The sequence below is a fragment of the Vicia villosa genome, linkage group LG5 (assembly GCF_029867415.1).
Source record: "Vicia villosa cultivar HV-30 ecotype Madison, WI linkage group LG5, Vvil1.0, whole genome shotgun sequence".
Lineage (NCBI taxonomy): Eukaryota > Viridiplantae > Streptophyta > Magnoliopsida > Fabales > Fabaceae > Vicia > Vicia villosa.
Window position 1 is genome coordinate 105,866,655 of NC_081184.1, and position 19,262 is coordinate 105,885,916.

Sequence of the window (19,262 nt, forward strand, 5' to 3'; positions counted from 1 at the left end):
TACGTCGCAATGATAACCATTATTCACGTGAAATAGTTACTAGTTACGTTGTACCATATCATGTCTCAAGGTTAGTCAATAATACAATAAATAAATACATTTACTTACACCTACAAATAATTAAAGTGTTAGCTAAAATAAGCAGACATGCGATTATAGTGTTAACATATTGTTCCTCAACCGATATTAAGTCAGACGAGTGTAGACACTGACGAACATGAGTCAACCAAATCTTTCTCAAGTCTATTAGAATATATCATGGTTGCCAAGACTCTAGACTCGGTCAAAACACATTAGGATTGGACAATTGTGCATTATTGATCATGATTTGTGTTAATAACGTCATTAATCGAAAATTGCAAAGGTTATAGATCCAACAAATTGATAAAACAGTGCACACTAGGATATAGTCAATGAAACACGGCAAAAAAATTAAAGACAATAAATAGATCATCAAGCATCACATATCTCGAAGTAGATATAGCACTCACGAATTACTTGTGTAATAGTCGAGTGAAACAATATTCTCTTTATGTCACAATTCTATATCGAATAGAATAGTTTTCTTTACACGCATCACAACTTATAATCAATCAATTAAACTATTTTGTGTATTTTATCTTCTTTAATTTTCTTTATATTTATACTTTTTATACTAATAGTTTAACATTTTCATCTATCTACTATCAAGCCTTTACTATTCAATTGGCCAAACATCCCAAAATGCCCTTTTCTCAACATTTTATTACACACACAAAAGGGCAAATTCGTAATTAACAAAATAGCATACCACTTTCAAAATACATACTCCAAGTGTTTCATTTTCATTGGTCCATATTAAAATTCATTTTTTTCTCTAACCCAACCTTACACTACCTTCTTTTTCTCATAACTTTCCTCTCTCTCCCGTAGACTCTCTTCTCCCTCATTTTCCCTTAAACCCTAAAATTCCACCACGATAACAACAAGCTTTCGCCATCGTTCATCCTTGAAACAACAAAAACTAAACTTCATCTTCACTCCCACACAACCATTAAACCGACCCCCTCGAATAAACACAACATAAGTTTTGTTCCTCCATCAACAAAGTTTCGTTCTCTCTCCGTCACAGTTTTCATTTCCAAGTTCTCATCTCACAACTAACTCAGGGATTTATCAAAGGTATGACTTTTTCCCGGCTATTGCTTTATGTTTATGTCTTCATATTTTTTTCAGATTTCCTTCTCACAACAAAGTCTAAGACTTTCTCAAGGTATGTTTCGATACCTTTTTGCAGCTACATCGCTCTCAAAGTTCCCATTGTTTCAGAAAAAAAATGAAGTTGACCGACATTCTCACGGAATGCTTCAGATCTGACCGTGTTTGTTTTTCGTTATTGCATCTCTTTCATGGTTTTTACTTTCTTTTAAATAATGATATCAAATTTTAAGAATGAAAAAAAATGGGTTTGTTAGCTAAAAGTAAGGAAGTTGAAGTAAATTTTTGATGTTATTTTTCTTTTAATCCAGATCTGTTAATTGTTTGTTTATTGTTGGTGTTTTTGCAGTGGAAGATAAAATGTCTTACGGAAATTTTGAGCATCCGAGACACGATTCTCTCGGCTTTCTCCCAAGGAAGCGAGCTGCTCCTCATCGCGAAAATGGTTTTTTTACACTTGATTCACACTATCTTTTCAATTATTTATTAGATCTGTATTTTCATATTTCAAATTTGTGTTCAAATACATCTCTAACTTTCTTAATAGTAGTTTCAACAAAGCTTGCTTATAATGCATAACTACCTAACATACATCCTTACAAATTTGTTAAAACCATACTGCTACTATTGGTGAACTCACTAAAGCAATGTGGTTACTAGAGGTTAGTTCTTTTATATTGATGGAACACATGTTAGACTATTTTCTATAGATAGGTTTACATTGCATAATCATATGTCTAGCTGATAGTTATTCAAATTGGGGTTTTAATTCTCTGCAATGTGATTCTGATCCTTTCTTTTTAGGATATACTCCTTTCTTATCTTATCTTATGCTAATTATATTTCTCACACATTCAATTTTTTTACCTAATTTGTTTCTTCACATTTTTGGAAGCTCGATGTGTTATTGTTATCTTCTATTTTTGTTACGCGTGTTTTTATTGTTGAATTGTGTTTAATTTTTTTGTGAAATTTGTTAATATTGTGTGTTGATTGTTGTAGGTTTGAGGAGAAGTGTTAATGGCGTCCAAACAAGGAGTGAAATCAAAGCGATTTGGTTTGATTGGTACAGAAGCTACGAATTCGCCTTCTTCGACGACGTCATCTTCTAAACAGTTTCAGAAAACCTCCAATGATGCTCCGAGCTCGCCGACGTCGTCATCGGTGATAAGTAAGTCGTGTCAGTTTTATCCAGAGACTGTGCCTATGGAGGCTCTGAAGACTAAAGAAAATGTTACTGTGACGGTTTGCTTTCGGCCTTTGAAGTGAGTATTTTGTTTTCTGAATGCTTTAGTAGTACTTTTACATGACAGTACCAGAAAATTAATAAAGTGGCAAATCATATATGATAACATAAACTACAAAGTGGCAATTGCAAATGATTTATTATTTATTTTATAGATACTTGCTTCTAAAGAATTAAAAGTATTCTTTTTCCCAGTTCCAAGATGAATAAGTATGACATATTGCAGTTAGATTTAAAAAATTACTTTCACAATAGTTTTCAAAAGCAAATGTTCTTTGTGCTGGTTGCATGTTCATTGTGCAGTGAAATAATGGGGCATGATATTTTAGATATCCATAAAGGTGAAAAATTCCCTCAAAGGATTGTCACCTGTGAGTTCTGTGAGTTTCCGTTGCCAGCAATTGATCTAGCAGAGCATCAGGTGCAGTGCAGTGGTCATAAAAACATATGAATTAAGAAGTTCACGTTAATCTATGCAGTATATACTGAGATTCTAATTTCATTTTGGTCTTTAATAACTTTCAGGAAGTATGTGGGAATCAAATAGGGATGTGTCACCTTTGTAACAAATATGTTAGACTACGGGAAAGATACATTCATGAAGTTAATTGCAACAGACTTGAAGGCAATGTTGCAGGGTCTTCAAGGTACAACTCAATATAAATATTTTATTTGTTTATTTTAATTTTGGTCCATCTTGTGCAAGTTTTAAATGCATTATTAGACTCTCTTGCTTTATTCCTGTTAGTGACAGAGTTAAACTTGATTAGATGAAATATGCTTCATATAACTCACTCCCTCTAAGAAAAATACCTCTTAAAGTTAGTTATTTTAATTTTTATGTGAAGGGATGAGAGGCCAGCTGAAAGAGATGCCGCTTATGCAATATATAACTTGAAATGTGGATTTTATTTTGCGGAGCGATCAAATGCTATGAGAGCACTAAAGAATAATGAAAGATATGAATTAGAAGTAAAATTATAATTTGTGCAATATCTTCTTTTTAAAAGCTATGTAACTTGTGCATATATTGATTAGGGGTATTCTAAGTTTTCCGGCCGAATGTTAGAGTGTTCTCTAGCAAATCCACGAGCTAATCAGAAGGTTGTAGTATCAAATGTACAGAATCAACGATTACTTCCAAGTTATCCACCACAGCTTGGTTATGGTCTGATAGGTTATCCCTATGGAGCACTTGGTGTCGGATATGGTGCTCCCGGTCTTGGACAGGTGATCCGTGCTTTTATGTTTTGATTAGATATCAATTTAACTGTTGAGATATCTATTTAATCTGAGAATCTGATTATTGGAGTCGAATATTTTATAATTGAAAGCAAAGATGCTTTTGTATATAATTAATTTGAAGCAATCCAGTGGCAACAATTCTACCAACAATTTCAGTCATATGGCAAGCTTTTCAGGTAGAGGGCCTTCAACGCTTTCTAAGAATACTCTCAAGGTAATAATCTAAAAATATATAAATAGAATTATAAATGACTATCATTTTATACTTATTATTAAACATAGCTAACCATTTTTTCTTTGTAGCCTGATTTTGCAGCACCAGGTGTTAACATTCTTGCTGCATGGACTAGAAATGACAGAAAAACTACCCTAAAGAGAAAAAACCTCTGTTGTATATATAACCTTGAATCAGGGACTTCCATGTCATGTCCACATGTTTCAGGCCTTGCAGGAAGCATTAAATCTAGAAATCCCACTTAGAGCGTCTCTCCAATCAGACCAGCCATCATGACTGGTTAGATTTTTCTTTTTGATATAATATGTAATTCTTGACATGATAATAACTTATCAACTAATATATTTTGAAAGCAGGCGTCTCTCCTTGCATCATCAACACGAGATTGAAACATTTTAGTATGGATGTTGCATGGTGATGAATTTCTAGCGGATTGTGCAGTGTCAATCTAAAGTGTTAATTTACTGGCTTTTTGAAATGTTTAAAGTGTTAAGTTATGGGTGATTTTAAATTTTTTTTTTTTTTGGTGTTAACCGACCGGTATCCGCGGGGGAAAGGGGCCCCACGTGACTAATCCGGACCCGGGCTCGGAGGCGACGGCACCGTGGCCCCAGGGCGTTTTTGACTCCAGCCGGGATCGAACCCGGGTACTAGCCGATTCCGTCCCATTTTGGAGAAAGCTCATTTGCCAACTGAGCCAACCCTTTGAGGTTAGTGATTTTAAATTTTTAATGATAATATAATCATTGTATATTTACTTCTCCTTTAAATAACTTATTTTATTTATATGGAATAGTGTACAAAGATATCTTTAATAAAGAAATCAATTAATACACCATTAATTATAATGATACATATTAATTATAGTAAATATTTTATCTTTCTTTTTGAATTGAAAATTTTATTTTATTGTTGTAATTGTTCTATCATTTAGGTACATATATTAATGGTTATGCATTGTTAGTGTAAAAAATTTAATACTGTCAGTTCATCACAACCATTCATAATAATTAATTTATATATAATTAAAATAAAAGTAAAAATAACTTAAAATCTTACGATTAAGACGGTGTAAAATATATATATATATATATATATATATATATATATATATATATATATATATATATATATATATATATATATATATATATATATATATATATATATATATATGAAAAGAGAATTAAAAGAATCTATGTAAAAAGATTTACATCATACTATTTTATTTTTTAATGCAACTCATGTACATTTTATTACTAAAACTTGACACAACATATACATTCTGGCCATATATTTTTCATATCTTTATCAAAATAAATTTTAATAAAATTAATTATTTTACGGGTCACTTTCAACACTATTTATTTTAATTTAATTAATCATTATTTTTATTTAAGAGACAAATTTTTTATTTTTAAACATTATTTTATTTAATCATTATCTCATGTCTTTCTGGAATATTCACATGTGACTATACCTTTAATAGCATTTCTCAATTTTATTTACTCTTTAACCTATAGTGACCCATATCTTTTCTTTTAACTGTTGTTGGGCCGTCAATTATTTACTTCAATACTTGGCCGTCAATTATTTACTTCAATACTTGGCCCTACTTTGCTACTGTGTTCTTGACCTATTTTAAACAATTTTTGTGGATCATTATTTTAACTTAGAACTTAATTTTCATACTACTAATATCTTATTAGTAAAACGTTTTTTTAGATCGTTAATTTCCATTTTATATATGTAATTTGGTCAAAATTCTTTCCTTTCACATTTTTCGTATCATTTAAAAAGTACTACACCATAAATAATGCACCCGGGCGACAGCACGGGTCTCTGACTAATATACTTATATAATGTATTTAACATTTTTTGAAACAATTAATAAACCCTTCAACTAAAAAAGTTAGTTCCTGAGTGCAATTACTTAAAAAGACAAAAATAATTATTAACAACTACAAGTCACTAACTTTATAGGTACTTTATTCCAATGATGGTGATATATTATATTATCCTAGTTGCAACTAAATGATTAGGTTTACTAAACAAAATCAAATTATTTAATTTTGCAAAAAAAAATCAAATTATTTAATGAGCCCCGGATATGGAAGATGGCGTGTCTCAACGGGGACATTAACATTACCCATTACGGAATCTTTCAAAGCGGAACGTGTTCACACTCTTGAGTTGACATGTATATTTGTATAAAATTTTATAATTACAAAAAATTGATAAATGTGAATTGGTTTAATAAGGTTCTATGAGATTTTCATTTTTAAAACTTACGTATTTTTAATAAATTTATTAAAAATTAACTTTTTAAAAAAATATATAAACTTTATATATTAATAAAATAAGTTATAACATAATTGGTATGATCAATTTTAAATGACATTTAACGAAAATTGAATTTGTTAGATTTAACTAAATAACGCATACGAACAAAAATCAAATAAAAGTGCTGGTTTTACGTCCACAGTAATCAGGAGTAGCATATACTTTGTTTGTATCAAATAGTATAAACAAAAGAAAAATTGTAATTAAAATATATTCAAAAATTGACTTCTTCTATCGTGTTATTATTTAATTATTGTTATTTAATTTATATTTTATTTTTTAAAATAATTTTTTGTTGGCTCAGTGATCAACACTATTATTTAATTAAATATGTTAGGAGGGAACCAGATCCACTACAATCACTACACTATTATTTAATTAAATATGTTAGGAGGGAACCAGATCCACTACAATCACTATTTAGTGCAATCACTGCAGTCATCCATACATACACCATTGGATGGGCTCCTCAATGCATCATGGTCATTGATTTATTTTTTTTAAATTAATAAAAATATAAAGTGGAGAGAGATAGAGAGCAATGACTGCAGAGGATTAAATTCCGTTACGAGGAAAAGTGTTGCGATCAGAGTTCTAATTAACTGTCGAGAGAGATGGTCATAGTTCAAATTCTAACCATCACATAGGTTGCCTCGACAATTAAACCAATAATTTGTAACATTGAGTATATTTCTCTATATAATTTAATTTGTTTGAACAATTATGATATGTAAAGAGACCTTTCTTGATTACACGATAGGGATGAAATGTTATTTGAAGGTTAACTCCAATGATATTTTTTTAATCCGATCCGACAAAAAAATGATTGTAAATGTCATGACGTTCAAATTAATGATAACTGTAAATGTGAGGTTTGCAGGGTTAAAATAATGTGTATATGAAATTGCCATGTAGCCCTTCTTTCATAGTAGTGTTTAGGGGTTTTTAAGAACCTATAACCTTGCTTGTTACAACTTCATGAGAGGACATTTTAAAAGACCTCTGTCTCCTTGATTGTGTGCGTATAAAACTGATTATGCTTATCAGACGGTATATATTCAACACCGCGAAATGCATGTTATATACTAATAAGTAATAAGGTGCGATGGAATAAATGTAATATGCAATTGCTAAAACTTCAGTTTAATTTTACTAAATTAATTATAATAAGGTTATATGATTTTAGAAATAAAAGTTGGGAACAATCCATAAAATGAATTATAATAAGGAGTTATTCACCCAACCGATAATATTTGAGAATTGTATTAGATACAATTAAAATAAGTTCTTACCTAAATGACTAAGTGAAATATGGATCTCGATCCACTAGAAAATCTTCCAACGTAATTTGCCAAATCAAATGGTGAGGGTCATTTGGTTTGAGTAAAATTGTGGCAGCATATTTAATTAAAGGCCTAATTGAATATGTTCTAATGATACTTATGTCTTCCCATTTAATTAAAGATCCAATTGAATATGTTTCAATGAACTTATGTCAATAAACACCTTTAACAATATTTTACGATCAATCCTTAACGAGGAAAATTGCGTAGGACAAATTTTCTAGATTGACATTGAAACTTGAAGATTATCCTCAAACATGAGAAGAACTGTATATCTTAGAGACACATGTTTTCTGAAGACGAACCTCTTAGTTATGCTTTTAAGACCTAAAAATATGCTTATAAGAAGCATGTCGATGATGCCAATGAAACTCCCTGGCCTTATGCTGGCTACCATGAAGTCTAAATTGCAAAAGCAACATGAGAACATGACATCGTTCGATATGATCAGATACTTGAAAATGCTTTATCAAAAACAAGGTAGGCATGAGAGGCTTGAACTTTCCAAAACCCCTTTTCAAGACATGTTAGCTGAGGGAGAACCTGTAGGTAGGAGTGGCAAAACAGGCTCAGTCTGTCAGCCATGCCTGTTATTTTCGCATTCTTTAATATGCCCGTCCTGTTTTTTTGCAGGCGCGGACATTAACATGTAAATTTACAATTTTTAAGCTTAAAATGTGCAATGTCTGTGAACCTGCTCTGTCCCGCACTCAATTTTTGCGGGACGGGGCAAAGTTTTAGGTCTGTTCCCTCAACAAAGTGTGCTCCGTCCTGCACCATTTCTTGTGGGTTTTTGCAGAGCGGACCTAAACAGGACGAACATGTCCGTTTGCCACCCCTACATATATGTCTCCATGTAATCAAGATGATTAAGTATGTGGATAACCTTTATCAAATTGTTCTTTGCTCTAATCATATACTTTACCTGCCACAAATAGTTACCCTTTACCTTTTTATCAAATTAAATTATCATTGTCTCGTAGAAATGATCACAATTCACATGACGATAAATCTTTATAAATTATACTAGTAAAAGACCCGTGCGTTCGCACGGGTCGCGTAAAATCGATATAAATATTAAATAAATATTATATAGTAGTGATGTACGGGTCATATAAAATCGGTATAAATATTAAATAAATATTATATAGTAATGATTAAAAAATATATATATTAATTTATACGAATTAATAGAAAAAAATTTCAATGTTGATTGTCGTACAAATATTAATTTAATTTATAAGCTATTGTAGTTGTCGGAAAAAATAGGTTTGGCCCGTCGGGCATGTCTATAATTTTAAAATTCTTTTGTATTATAAATTTATGGATTCTATTGATATTATATAATTTTATCATCTAATACAAAATAAATTTAAACACAGTTAAGTATTATAACGAATTTCGGACAAATCTTAGATAAATAATAATTGTTGAAAAACTTAAAAGAAAAAGTTTTTGAAAAATGGAATGTGCTATATAAATTGTAAAAAATATCATATGAATATAAAATTTATATATTATGAATTTACATATACAAAAATATAGTATAAATTTATCCATCTTTCTTATAAATATTTAATACATAATAAAATAAATTAAACAAAAATAATGACAAATTTGAATATTTTATAAGAAAATTGTGTTTTACATATATCATAGTTGTCTCATGTTTTTTGTTGAAACAAATATTATATCAATTTTTAGTATAAATGTTATTTCCTCTATTCTTTTTTAAGTCTAGTTTTAGAAGAATTTTTTTTGTTTCTATTTAAATGATGTTTTTATAGTTTAATATTATAATTTGTAAATTATATCCTTATATTGTCAATTAGAAATATTAATGCATTATATTTTAAACAGAAATTCAAGTTTTGGAACATAAAAAGACGATAGTAAATTAATAAGATATGATTTTAATAATTAGTACAATAGAATTTTACGCGTGTTAAATTAAGTATTTTTTTCTGTTATAGTATTTTTTCTTTATAGTTGGAATAAAATCTCATATAATTTTAAAAATTAAATGAATATATTATCATTATATATTAAATAAATGATATGTTTTAAATAATTCATAATGAATGTGAGAATGATTTAATTTAATTTTTTATTTTTTAATTAAAAAATGTTTCAAAAGTAGTACATTTCACACATACACATATATAAAATTGATTATCCACCCGTGCGTTACCATATGTCGCGCAATATCGTTATAAATTGTAAATAAATATAGTATAATGATGATTAAGAAATGTATATAACAGATTATAAGATCGATACTTTACCATCATTCATAAATATGAATCTTAAAAATATTATGGTAAGTGTCAAATATATTTTTAAAACTGAGTGAGGCATAAAAAATTTCTATTATAAAAAATTATCTATCTTTGCGAAAAAAAATTAAATACATAATAAAATCTAATGATAGAAATTTACGCAATTCAAATGAATATTATAATTTAAAATAAAATTCGAAAAAAAGGAATGAAATTTAGGTATTTAAAAGGAATATTATAATTAAAAAAATTTATTTAACATAATATTAAATAATCATTTCTCTTAGTTTTTTTACAAAAAAATAGTTATTAGAATATCAAAAACTTTGTTTTTTTAGTCAAATTGAATTGCATTATTTTCACCTTAAATAAATACATTATTTTCACCATCTCATTTAAGAAATAGAATGTATGATAATAATTTGTGTTTCTCTGTATGGAGTCACTCATGTGATTTGCTGCACAGAAATAACAACTTTACTTTCAAGACGAAGGGATGATGAGAATACACCTGAAAGGGTTGGTAAGAATCATATTTTGCAGCATTTGGTATAATTCCTTTAGATCTGATGTCGTTGTTGTAGGTGTATATTTACTGCAGTCAGTTGTAAAAAACATTCATCTCTACAAACAGGTTTTGTTAGTCATTTGGATCTCAATAAGTGTTTTTATATATTTTAGGAGAATTTACTTTCTTCCGATGCAATTTTGAGATTTATGATTCATAAGGATTTATCTGAATTTCTTGAAGCTGTTGATTGTTATGGAACAATTTGTTAGAACAAGATTTGCTCTGATCAATATTCTTAGTTTTGATGATAACAATGTATATGAATTTTGTATGAGATAATGTGGTACTCTAATTCTATGCAATTTCCATTTCAGGAAATATATAAAGAGTATGCACAAAATCAGCACAAGAAGCACTGACTCAGAAGGTTCAAGTATGCAACATCAGAACATGCTCTCGTAAGACATCAGAAGATGGTCAAGCAGAATCAGAACATGGTCTATTGAAGCATCAGAAGAACTTGAGATCAGAAGCAGAAGCACTGAAGTTCTCATGGTATCACGCTAGAAGCACTTTAAGGTCATAAGACAAGAAGATGCTCTGCACCAAGCTGTTTGACTCTGATGATATTCAAACGTTGTTTACACAAACATCAGATCAGAAGCAAGTACAAGATGGCAGGCTACGCTGACTGACAAAAGGAACGTTAGAAGCTATTAAAGGCAACGTCAGTAGACACAGCAAAAGCAAGGCTTGAGGTAGTTGACAAAAAGAGTGAAACATTAAATGCAATGCTGTACGGATCACGCAACGCATTAAATGCTCCCAACGGTCATCTTCTCAAACGCCTATAAATAGAAGTTCTGATGAGAAGCTGAAGATAACACTTTGCGCAAACTTACAGAAACGCTGTCAAATTCTAAAAGCTCTCAAACTTCATCTTCAACCTCACTTCATTACAGTTGTAATATCTTAGTGAGATTAAGCTTAAACTTAAGAGACAAATCACAGTTGTGATAATAGCTTATTAATAAGCATTGTAACTCTTATAATAATTTGTTTACATTCATTTGTAAGAACTAGAGGAGATCAAGTTGTGATCGGATTCTCTAGAAAGTCTTAGAGGGTATCTAAGCATTGTGTTCCTAGAGTGATCAGGTTGTGATCAGAATACTCTATAAGACTTAGAGGTTATCTAAGTGGAAAACTATTGTAATCTTGTGTGATTAGTGGATTAAATCCTCAGGTGAGGTAAAACACTCCAAGGGGGTGGACTGGAGTAGTTTAGTTAACAACGAACCAGGATAAAAATCATTGTGCAAATTGTTTTTATCTTAAGAGTTTTAAAACTACACTTATTCAAACCCCCCTTTCTAAGTGTTTTTCTATCCTTCAATTGGCATCAGAGCGCCGGTTCTAAGGTGCAAGCACTTAACCGTGTTTAGAAAAGATTCAGGAAGAGAAAAACGCTTAAGTCAAGATGGCTGGTGAAGATCCAACACCTACATCTACATCTGGCTCTGCTGAGCAATACAATGGAAATGGTAACAATGGTTACACTAGATCACCAGTATTCGATGGTGAAAACTTTGAATATTGGAAAGATAGACTTGAAAAGTTACTTTCTTGGTCTAGATGGTGACTTATGGGATCTTCTGGTGGATGGTTACAAACATCCAGTGAAAACTAGAGGAGTAAAGCTGACAAGACAAGAAATGAGTGATGATCAAAAGAAAGAATTCAAAAATCATCACAAGTGTAGGACTATTCTGCTGAATGCTAATTCTCATGCTGAGTATGAGAAGATATCAAACAGAGAAACTGCCTATGATATATATGAATCATTGAAAATGACTCATGAAGGAAATGCCCAAGTCAAGGAGACCAAAGTTCTTGCCTTGATCCAGAAATACGAAGCCTTCAAGATGGAGGATGATGAAAACATTGAGAAAATGTTCTCAAGATTTCAAATGCTAACTACTGGATTAAGAGTTCTTGACAAGGGATACACCAAGGCTGATCATGTCAAGAAGATCATCAGAAGCTTGCCAAGAAGATGGGGTCCTATTGTCGCACGCTCGCGAAAAATGAACAGAGTCGCCACCATTATATTTATCCCATAAGGGAAAGGAATATCAGAAAACCTAACAAAGGAAGGAACAGGGTCTTGCGACCAGAGAATCTAGGTACGGGAGCCAGTTACGCGAGGGGAAGGTATTAGCACCCCTCACGCCCATCGTACTCGATGGTATCCACCTATGTCTGTTTCTATCTAAAGGGTGTGTACTATGTCTATGTCTAAATGCGAAATGAATGCAGAATGTAGGGAAAATAAAGAATTGTACTCGCACGGGCCCTACCCCGCTGCCTACGTATCCTTTTCAGGAATCAGAGTTACCGTAGCTCGGCTAAAGATTTTCTGTTTGTTTTGTGTTTTTTAATTGGGCGGAGTTAACGTTCGCGCTCTTGCATAAGGGATCGCCTACGATGCGTACGAGCGGAAATAACAGTGCCCTTAGGTGCCAACGAGGCAAAAGAAAAAGAAATGATTGGTTTGTGTCTTTTAGGATAGATGAGTGGTGAACAGTTCCCAATACCGGGCCACTCACCATTTTCTCTACTTTGCTTTAGTCTGAACTATTGTTAGATGTTTTAAAGTGTTTTTGGTTGTGTATTTTTTAAGGGAATTTACTTCACGATTTGAATCACATAAAATGTATAATGATCGAGAAGCAGATTAGGGAATGAATCCCACTCACTTCCATCCCATTATGTAATGTTTGAGAAACATATTAGAGAATGAATCTCACTCATTTCTCTCCCATTAATTAATGTTTGAGAAACAGATTAGGGAATGAATCCCACTAGTTTCTCTCCCATTAAGTAGTGACCGAGAAACAGATTAGGGAATGAATCCCACTCGTTTCTATGCCACTAAGTGATTGAGAAATAGATTAGGGAATGAATCCCACTCATTTCTCTATCACTTGCTTAATGTGATTCGCATCTTCCTTTTATTAAGCATTTTAAAAGAGTTGAAAAGAAAAAGAATGCAATAGGGAACTATATCTAAATTCTAGTCTAAGTTGTCTATACAAGTCTAAATCCTAATGTTAACATGGGATAGATTCTAAAAGAAGCATACGGAAGATATCACAAAATTATAGGTCAAAAATGATACAATATTAGTACAAAACTTGAATTGAAATGGCTTGGAATATAGTATAAAAGCATGGAATAAAAGGATTCAAAAATAGCGCCAAAATTAGCCTAAAAAATACTATTGTTTTTTATTGATTTTTATGAAAGAGGAATGGACTCTAAATCAAGTAAGAGGAAGACTCAAACGATAAGCCTAAAACTACTATTTTTATAGGTTTTTTATAAAAGAACTTGAATGTCAAAATTAACCTAAAAAAATCTACTATTTTTACGAGCCTTTTGTGGGAAAGTTAATATCAACAATCACCTAAAGATCTAACAAGTTTTATTGATTATTACCTAAAGAAAGTTGAATAAAACTAAGTCAAAACCTTAAATTCTAATAAGAAGAAAAAAATGTGAGTTAGGGGGTGTCAATTGAAACTGGTGGTATGTTTAGTAACTGGCGCAGGGCCCAAAGGAAGGAGGCCCGAGTAGAGTTTTTTTGTTATTCAAACACACACAAAAACGTGTGAGCTGGGCCAGAGTGGGGGTATGATCAAGCAATTCGTGGCCCAAAAGTTAGCATGATTCAGATTTTCAATTAACCTCACTTAGTTTCAATTAAACCTTAATTAACACTAATTAGTCTAATTAAGTCTAACTAATCCTAGTTGTTAATTAAAAACAAGTAAACGAGGGATTTAGGGTTACTTGAATTGTGACCTTTGGGATTTTCTGATGGAACTCTCTACCTCGTGAACGACGGCGAAACGGCGGTGATAGTCTTGGCCTTCTCCGATCCTTCTTCAATCACCGGTAATCGGTCTCTCTCACGTTGCCTCCCCTCGGCTCAGCTCAGACTCAATTCATCATCCTCCGATCAAACTCTCTCGGTTCCGCTCTTTCTCGTTTCGTCCCATCTCTAGCATCATTGGAGTTGCTCCGATGGTACCTCAGGCGGCGTGGTGATGATGTTAGCGGTGATCTGTTACGATTGACGGTGGCGCAGAGAAACAGTGGTTCGATGTAAGATGAAGATGATGATTGAAAAACTGTGTTGATGTGGAAGATGGAGGTGAAGTCGTTGCTTGAAGCAGGTTGAAGATGAAGGTACCGTGCAGTGAAGATTATGGAGATTCGAGGTTAGCGAAGTGTTGATGATGATGAAGAACTTTCATGAAATTGGAGTATGAACACGCGATGAACGAAACCTTATCTCTTGCGAATATTTTCCAGTGAACTCTCAGAATTGGATGTAGACTCAAGAATCAATGACGCTTTGCTCGGAGAGAGAATTTTCTTCTGGTTTTTCTTTTTGTTCTTCTGCAGGTTGGATATTGGTGATTGAATGAATGAAGATAGACAAAGATTGGGGAAGAAGATTGTTCAGAGGGTGAAAGAGATGGTGATGAGGTGAAGAAGATTGTGAAAGTGATGATGATAAGAGTGGTGGAAGTTCAGAAAAAATGGTGAAGACCAACTCTGAAGCGTGATGGTTCTGATTTTATAGAGAAGATTCCAGGTTAGTTCCAGTTCTCTTATTTTCTGTTGGTTTTCTGTTATAGAATCAGTTAGTGATGGTTGGGGACCCATAACCGATTCGGTTAGATGTTTATTTAAGTCTGTTAGATTCTGTTACAGGTGGTTAGAAAGTTTGTTAGAGATTCCGTTAGGTGGTTGAAACTGAGTTAACTAATAGGCTAATCACAAACTGTATTTTTCTGTTATGTTCTGTTGGGAGTTGGTTTTGGCAGTTCTGTTAGGAGATGGTTAATGAGGTCAAAGTTAGTTATGAATTCTGTTAGTTGAGTTTGTTTGCTGTTGGGTCAGTGAAGTTGGGAAGTTAGTATGAAAACAGTTAGACTGTTAGTTAGTAATTGATAGAAAATTTGGGGATCGGGAAGTGGGAGTTTATGTGATAGTATGGCTGCAATTTGAATGCATTAGTAAGGTGCAGGGCTGTTTTCCTTTGGTGATAATTTTCTTGTTTCCAAAATCGGTTATGCAGAGCTGGTATAGGGTTTGTGATGCAGGGTTCAGGTCTGATGCATATGGGACTGGTTTTAACCGTTAGCTGGTGTAGATGTCTTCTTTCTGAACTGAACTTTAGATGTGAGTATGAGTTAGTATATAGGCTGCGTGATTTTGTGTCTCTATTGTGCAGGTGATTTTGAATAAGCGGTATGGTTTTGTGTCGTTGATTGACGCAGGATGAAGGGAATGCAGTGGCTTTTTGAAGTAAGGTTTTTGACAGTTAGGAAGCAATTTCGGTTTATTCTGAATGCTGCATTTTTCTATTTGGTTCAGCACTTTAACTTGGGTTTTGTGATTTTGACATCGGATGTATACATATGTAGGGAACTGGGTTATTGAATGGAATGTATATGCATTGGTAGTACGTGTATGCCAAGAATTTGTATTGAATGAACATGTATGCGATGTATGTACACTGGGGAGTTCAAATGTTGATATGGCTCGAACATAATGATGTATGTAGGGTATTTGGTATTTGTTTCATGAATTAAATGGGATGTGTATGATTATGATGAATGATGATTTGCTATGCTTATTTGGTGTATGATTGTTTTAGGCTTAGTTCTGAACCTGTTTTGTATTAGTGATTGATGGATGTTAGGTTAGTTTGAATGGGTTAAAAGGGTGAAAGTGGTGCTGTTTGAAATTAGCTTGAGTATGGTTTGAATAGGATAATGTTTGAACCTGAATGTGTATGTCCTGTGTGTATGGCTTTTGGTTTGAATGTATGAACATGTTGAATACAAGTTTCTGAATTTTATAATGATATGTTGCAGGTTTCACCATTAGTGTGATAACTAATGTTTATCTCAAGGAGGCTTGGAGGGTTAATACCAAAGAAATTACTTGAAGATGGATGCCTATGAAGCCTGAAGAACCTGTTGGAAACCGTTGGTCAACTACTGCCCAAAGTCTAGTCAACAGCTCCAAAGTCAATGGTCAACAGTTGACCAAAAGTCAACTGTAGCATTTTATCTTTTTTTTTTGTAATCCTTGTTGTAAGGCTTTGTAATGGATTGGACTTTGGAAATGTAATTTGACCTTTGAACCTTAGAATAGTGGAGTGTTGACTTTTGATTTGAATGTTGACTTTTTCAAATAAACCTTGACTTTTCCTTGTCCTTGTAATGGATTTGAATACATGACTTCACTCTTGTACTTTAAGTAGTATATGATTCTTGCATCTTCTCTCATACTCATTTGAATTTTAAATTCAAAACATATACTTTCTTAGATTTCCATCTTTGCAAACTTAGTGAAGCAATCCAAGTGGAATAGTAACCAAAGATATGAATCAACATGAATTTAGTCAAAAGGTCAACTTTGCTTGATGTAGTCAACAACCTTGCAAATAATCTCCACATGTCTTTTTCTCAATAAATCAATAACATCCTTAATTGACTTGCAAGACATTCTTAAGCATGTCGAGACCACCAAATGCCTAGGGAAATGAACCATAGGCCAAAACATTCCACGTGAATAGAATTCCTCTCATCAAGTGCCTCTCAAGATCTGAACTAATCATAGACTCGATCCTTGAGGAGATAAATAACCTTGCAAAGACCTAAGTGAAACCTCAACTTGTTTTATGACCTTTGATCCCATGCTTTTATATGCTTTATTTAATGAATGACTGCAAAGTCATGTTAATGTCCTAATGGAGGTATGCATGTGATTCAAAAGCCTAAGCCAGTTAGAAATTAAAGGGTAGGACAAATTTGGGGTATGACAGCTGCCCCTATTTAATCGTCTTAAACCTGAAGGTGAGATTGGCGCTAGCCTTTTGAACATTCAAGGTAGAAGAAGATTAAATATCAAGACCTGAAATTTGTCCTGAAGAAAAGATGGTGTAAGTGTTATCTTTATTTTTCATTTTGTTTTGGTATCTGCTGGGGAAAGAGAAATTTTTGTTTTTTTGATGGGAAAGTTTATGGTAAGGGGTTGAAATGGGGTAGCTTGTAACGTAGCCAAGGCGCCAATACAAGGTTCTCAATGGAAATGATTGTTGTATGAAACTGTGGTTGGAAAATACGGGTTTGATGGAAAGGTAGGACCCACGATCCGTGACTCGAAACTAGGGTAAGGTCAACGGACCTACGACCCACAAGAATTGAAAAAGATGAAAATAAGGTCAACGGACCTACGATCCACAAGACATGAAAAAGATGGGGATAAGGTCAACAGACCTACGATCCACAAGAATTGAAAAGGATGAGGATAAGGTCAACGGACCTACGATCCACAAGACATGAAAAAGATGGGGATAAGGTCAACAGACCTACGATCCACAAAAAATGAAAAAGATGAGGATAAGGTCAACGGACCTACGATCCACAAGAAATGAAAAAGATGAGGATAAGGTCAACGGACCTACGATCCACAAGAAATGAAAAAGATGAGGATAAGGTCAACGGACCTACGATCCACAAGAAATGAAAAAGATGAGGATAAGGTCAACGGACCTATGATCCACAAGAAATGAAAAAGATGAGGATAAGGTCAACGGACCTACGATCCACAAGAATGAAAAGATGAGGATAAGGTCAACGGACCTACGATCCACAAGAATGAAAAGATGAGGATAAGGTCAACGGACCTACGATCCACAAGAATGCAAAGGATGAGGATAAGGTCAACGGACCTACGATCCACAAGAAATGAAAAAGATGAGGATAAGGTCAACGGACCTACGATCCACAAGAAATGAAAAAGACGAGGATAAGGTCAACGGACCTACGATCCACAAGAATTGAAAAGGATGAGGATAAGGTCAACGAACCTACGATCCACAAGAAATGAAAAAGATGAGGATAAGGTCAACGAACCTACGATCCACAAGAAATGAAAAAGATGAGGATAAGGTCAACGGACCTACGATCCACAAGAAATGAAAAAGATGAGGATAAGGTCAACGGACCTACGATCCACAAGAAATGAAAAAGATGAGGATAAGGTCAACGGACCTACGATCCACAAGAATTGAAAGAAAGGATAAACATCAACACTGGGGTTGGAGGACATCAACGCTGAGGTTGTGAAAGGAAAGGTGTTGACACTGAGGTCGAGGACATCAACACTGAGGTTGTGACGAGAAAAGATAAACATCAACACTGAGGTTGTGAATGACGATTGGCATCGACGCAGAGGTCGGCGAAGGAATGATAGGCATCAACACTGAGGTTGGACAAGAAAGGTATCGACACTGAGGTCAAGGGAAGAAAGAATTAATATCAACACTGAGGTTGGGGATTGGGAATTAGTTTTGAAATGGTTTGCCAGGACGGAAGGCAAAGGATACACAACACGGGGGTTGGATCTAAAAAATTTTCTCGTACAAGGGGAAGGGACCACGAAGACTAGTGACGACTAGACTCGATCAAAAGACATAATCACGAAGATGTTGATGCTTGCGAAGCATAAGAATTACATTAATCCCTCAGGCCAAAGGCGGGGTGTAACTCTTCAAGAGTGGCAATCGTTCGAATTACCACACACCAAGTATGGTTATTCAAACGATTGAAAAATGAGATGGGTTGAATGCCCACCCTCATTCGCACTCTAATTTGCACGCAACATACGGGAAATAACCATCACAAGACTAGTGACGACTAGACTCGACAAGAAGGCGATAGTAACCACTGGGGATTACGGGAATATCGATGCTTACGAAGCATAAGAATTACAT

General features: G+C 33.4%; 1 long non-coding RNA gene across 1 annotated transcript; it reads left to right on the forward strand.

Annotated features, from left to right (window-relative positions):
• Positions 1-1,560: 1,560 nt before the first annotated feature.
• On the forward strand, positions 1,561-4,158 carry LOC131606979 (uncharacterized). The gene is made up of 5 exons (XR_009285146.1): positions 1,561-1,859; positions 2,200-2,864; positions 2,969-3,090; positions 3,482-3,902; positions 3,992-4,158. It is a non-coding gene; the product is annotated as an uncharacterized LOC131606979 (long non-coding RNA).
• Positions 4,159-19,262: the final 15,104 nt, after the last annotated feature.